This window comes from Varanus komodoensis, unplaced genomic scaffold, assembly GCF_004798865.1.
Source record: "Varanus komodoensis strain SLA01 unplaced genomic scaffold, ASM479886v1 scaffold7_1, whole genome shotgun sequence".
In the NCBI taxonomy this organism is placed as follows: Eukaryota; Metazoa; Chordata; class Lepidosauria; order Squamata; family Varanidae; genus Varanus; species Varanus komodoensis.
In genome coordinates, this window is record NW_025336479.1 from 5,133,935 (window position 1) to 5,139,399 (window position 5,465).

Here is a 5,465-nt window from a genome sequence, read left to right on the forward strand (position 1 = left end):
TTTCCAATAGGCTACAGAAGTAAAAAGTTGCAATGGTGTGATCTTTCCCACTTGTATACCAAAGAAGATGCTCCGAAGGAGTGGGGAGGAGGCACTGCTATCACACAGAAGAGGAGGAGGATGTGATGGGTTGGTGTGAATTGCCCTTTGTTTGAGCTGCTGTTAGCTGTCAAGTGCCAACTAGTTTTTTCTGGAATCGTGACTGGTTAGTGTCAGCTACATCTGAAGGATGCACACATGCTGATTTCTGAAAAAGAGAGTTTTTCTCAGGCCTAGTTATGTCAATGATTGCATGATTTTACCTATGACAGTTACATCTATTGATTTGTACATCAAGCTGCAGAAGCACAATGGGTTAATACATTGATGAAAAAGCACTCATTTTTAATGGGTGCTTTTTAGGCACAATGTATAAATGGATATTTGGACTGCCTTTGTTGATGTCCATGTACAATTATCTTTCATAGTTGTAGCTTTTCTTGCACCACAGAATACATGCAGGTTCCATGGTGTAATGGTTAGCACTCTGGACTCTGAATCCAGCGATCCGAGTTCAAATCTCGGTGGAACCTAGAAAAATATTTTGGATGCCAGGAAGTACTTCCTGACAGTTAGAACCCCAAGGGTATGGAATGGGCTTCCACGGGAGGTGGTTGAGGCTGCAAATGTGAGGGTGTTCAAGGATAGGTTGGACATGCACATGTTAGGCATGTCTTGAATGGAGCCAGCTGGAGCCAGAGGTCAGACTAGATGGCCCAGGAGACCCCTTTTGACTTGCTATGTTTCTATATTTGTATTCATTTCAATACATGTTTCCCATAAGAAAAAAATACAAAATAAAAAGCCACCACGACAATCATTTCTAAGGTTCATTCCATTTGCTCACCTGCTGTGGCTTTGAGGTCATGGTGGAGCACTGTGCTGTGCAAACCCAGTCCCTCCAGGTGCTGAGAAAGACTGGATTCTAGCAGCCTGATCATTCACTCAAGGATGAGTGTGTGCTGTCACTGAACCATGAATTGTTGTTGCAATTGTTGTTGTGGGTTACGGGGTTGCCGGAACAGATCTGTTTTAACAAACATGGCTTGTCAACCATGAACAACACGTGATGAGAGCCCTTGATGCATTGCTGTGAACTGTGGGTTGTCCCCCATTGTTTGTTATTTTGGCTGGGTTCAGACAACACACCAGTCCTTGTTTCAACAAGAACACATAGTTAACTCCTGAGTGTGAAATACCATGTTGATTGAACCCATGCAAACCATCCCTGTAGGATTCCCTATCAATGCCTTATTAAGGACATCAGATGTCTTACGGATCCCTTCCAATACCACAGACACAAATATAGCAATATTTGCCCTAACAGTACCTGGCAGGGGGTTTCCTAATTATTCTACTAGACCATGCCCCTACAGTTTTAAGAGGGGAGCTTTAGTGGAATTGCAGAGCCATATATGTTACCTACAGAAGGTTCCAAGCTTAGTTCCAGGTACCTCCAATGTCGGGTTGGAAAAATTCCTACCCCAGAGCACTGTCAGCCACTGCCAGTCAGAGTTGAAACTACTGTGCTAGATGGTTCAATGGCTGACTTGATAAAGGGCAGCCATATTCCTATACTCAAACAGCAGCCCTGGGGGGCATTTGTGGTTATCTTCATTGTCTTTCTGCAGCATATACTGGGCTGGTGTTCTAGGCCCTCTTGGCAGCAACCCTTAGTTTTGCCTCTCACTGGGAAACATTTTTTGCCCTCTACTAGTGAGACCATAAATCTTATCTTGTGAGATCAGTCATGGAAACCCTGAAGCCACTTTTATACCACTGCCCCATATGGGAAAAGCTCCTTGTGATTATTTGATGACCCTGTTGAAGGAAGCATCAATTATATTTTCACAACCTGGAAGAAAGAGCTAGAAACTTTCCAGTCAGAAAGATTCTAGGCAGCTGCTGACTGTACATAATGTGTCTGCAAAGAAAGGAAGAAGAAGAAAAAGTGCTGATTGGATCATTATTAACTTAAAGAGTATCACTAAAGGAGCAATTTCTATAATGCCTCTTAAATGACAAGTGCAATTATAGTTCACACAGTCCACAGGTAGGATAATAAATGCCTTCAGCTGAGCTGCTGCACTTTGTAATTCGGTGAGGAAAAAAATCTGATGGGCACCACAGAGAGCTGGAGATGATTGTTTTTTAACCTTGAAGGACTGTGATTGACTCGGTGGATTGTGAAGACTGGAGCAGATGACACCTGCATAAACACATTGGCCTGATTGACACTGCTACAAAGAAGTTCCTATCGCTCCCTGAGCCTCAGTCTACTGTCAAGCACTAGCAGAAGAAGTCTCAAATTGTACTGCTGCCTAAGGGCCCATGGACAGATTTATTATTTGTAGAGCTGGTAAACACTGGCCATTTGGATCCTTGTGGGGTTTGGCTTATGCTTCCTTTAAAAAAGAAAGGCCAGCATAAAAGCGTAAATGTCCTTTTGAAATGTGTTCCTCCAACAGCTTTGGAAGCTGCTGCGGCACACCCAGCCGTGAAGTCCACGTGCAATCATGACAGGTGGTTGCTCCCCGTGAAGGCCTGCGCACCCTACAGAAGCCACACAGTTACACTCCCCCACCCCTTTCACAGCATCAGAGGACCAAACCTCAAAGGTACTTAGTTCCCTGCCTCCTGTATCCCTAAAATGCAAGTTCTTTATGAAATCTCACCCTGAATCAGGCCCAGTTATATTGGCTTGAAGGGAATCCTACTTCACCCTGGGAAGCAGAACAAGATGTGGTGGTGGGCTCTCCCACACTAGAGACATTCGAAAAGAAACTGGACAGCCATCTGAGTGGGATGGGGTAAACTGGTGACCTGCAACGGCAGGGGGTTGGACACGATGGCCTTCATGGCCTCTTCCAACTCTACTATTCTATGATTCTAAGATTGAAGAGGTCCAATTTTGCTCTGGCTTTCACTTTTGTTCAAAGGTAATGTACACTCCTAACTGATACACACAGTATGGCTGAGTCCCGAATAGGCTTCTTCCTTTGCTTTGAGGTGACAGCTGTCAAAAAGCAAGCTAAGCTGTGAGTGATCTTTGCTTGTGAAAGAGGGTGCATTCCTTCCCCCTCCCTGTTGCTGCAAGACTCTCAAGGTTTTCACTGTCCTGCGCCCCCAAATTTTCCTGCCACTCTAGGTGCTCAGGGAAATGGAAAAATCCATCCTCTTTGCTCTGACACTTCCTTCTGACTGCTGTCAGATATAGGCTTCTGCTTCTCCTCCTCCTCTTCTTCCTCCTCCTCCTTCTTCACAAGGATTTCAAAGGGGCTAGACAGGTTGTGGTTTGTTTCAGGATAGCTGGTCATGATATGCCTTAACCTGGAATGGTCTTTTCATCATGGGCTACTTGTCCTGAGCAATCCACCTTGAGAACACATGTTACCAGGTGGCTTGTCTTCCCATCCAAACCCGGTGAGAACTGTTGCCAACAGCAAAGGGGCCACTCGGCAAAAGCATTACAAAAAACAAAACAAAATCCCCCCACCCCCGCTGCTCCCTATGACCTTCCTAGTTCAACTGCGATCTTCCATTATCCCCTGCCAGTGTCCTCCACAGTGCTTTTTTTGTAAGAAAAAAGGTGCCAGAACTCATGAAATCATGTACCTTTCGCATGTAGTCAATCACTGTACACACACCCACACACGTCAGTTGTGTAACGAAACATAACAGTCACCGCCCACAGTAAGCACTCAGTGCGCGACCACAGGGCCCATCACAAGCCGAGCAGCGCCATCACAACCAGTGCGGACGAAGGATGCATGCATTGGATTCGACACACAAGCAGCCCGCATGCACCATTTTAATGATTTTGCCACCGACCTGCTACCCTCGACAGGGCGATTCAAATCTACATGGACCAAACATCAAATTTTCAAAAGTTACTTTTAAAACTTGGAAAATCTGTCAAAAAAAGGTGCCGGAACTCTGTTCTGGTGCGTTCTACGACAAAAAAAGCACTGGTCCTCCACCGAGTGCTCCTAAGAACTGAGAAGGAAAGATGCCAAAGAGCATCCCGAGCACATTCTCAATCTTTTAAAAATTAATTACTCATTTCAGGCTTGTGAAAGAGTGCGCATTCAAAAATGCACTGCCATGAACTTTTCCTAATCCCCCCACCTCCACTGTACTGCTTTGCCAAGAAATTTGCATATATTTACCAATCTACTCACAGCCCTATCTTGTAATGTGTGTATCTTTACTGATTCAGTTCACTGCCAAATATCCCGTGTGTGTGACAGAGAGAGAGAGAGAGGGAGGGAGCTAATAGTAGAGACCAGTGGAAAGAAAGGACAAGCATGAAGGGGGCCGGGAGCTGAAAGCAGGGAGCAGCTGCAGAAGAACAAGACCAAGGAGCATTTGGGGTGCTTTATACTTACTTTGGTAGTATATTTGTTTTTCGGCGCCAGGCGAAGACCTTTTTATTTAAGCAGCATTTTAAATGTTAATATTATTGAATTTTATCTGGCCAGGGCGGCTTATTTTATATTGTATGTTTATATTTTATTCTAATGTTTATATTTTTAATTTATGATTATGATTATTTTACTTATTGTTGTAAGCCGCCCCGAGGCTTCGGCGAATGGGGCGGCATAAAAATGTTTTAATAAATAAATAAATAAAAATGAAGCAGCCTTAGAAAAGGTGTTTGCTAGCAAGGCCAGCATCAAAGTGGAGGATGAAATGGATATGAACACTGACAAAGCGTGGGTACCAGTGACTATCCCGCTGTCCTGTAAATAGCAGGCAGGTGGTCTCGCACTCCTTGCACTTGACCCCAAATGAAAAAAAGGATTAAATGTGTTTGCATTAATGCATTCATAAGGGCTGAGAAGACTGAATTTGGCAATCATGTGTTTGCGAAGGAGCTCCCCTCATGAGCCAGCAACCCCAGAGGACCAGTTGCAGAGAGGGTGCTGACAACGGGAACGAGGTGATGCGAAGTCACCAGGTGCATGTGTCAGGAGGAGGAAGGAAGACTACGAGGGATGCAGCCCACAGCAAGTCGCTACACACTGGAGCCTCTGCTGGGAGTAACATGGGTTATTGAGTGAGCCCCACAGGATTTTTGTCAGGGTCGATGAGCAGGATGGGCAAACTCATCCTCACATGGCATCACAGGGAAGCAGGAGCACCGGGAATCTCCTCCTGGCATGGAAGTCTCCCTATCACAATTCCATTCCCACTTCCCTGCTATAGGGATAAGCATCGGGCTTGGGAGAGTGGGGAGGCAACATTTAGTGGCAACAGCAGGGGCAAATCCAGTGTCAGCTTGGGAACGAATGGCCTCTGGAGCCTGCTTGCGGTGCATGAGCCACAAATTGCACAGATGTCCCTTAAATGTGCCTCAGACTAAACGGTTTAATTCTTCATTGTAACTCTTTGTCACTCAGGTTTCTCCTTAAAACCAATACAAC

The 5,465-nt window shown here is 45.2% G+C and overlaps 1 non-coding gene across 1 annotated transcript; it reads left to right on the top strand.

Moving 5' to 3' along the window:
- The first annotated feature begins 500 nt into the window (after positions 1 to 500).
- TRNAQ-CUG lies at positions 501 to 572 on the top strand. The gene has a single exon. It is a non-coding gene; the product is annotated as a tRNA-Gln (tRNA).
- Positions 573 to 5,465: the final 4,893 nt, after the last annotated feature.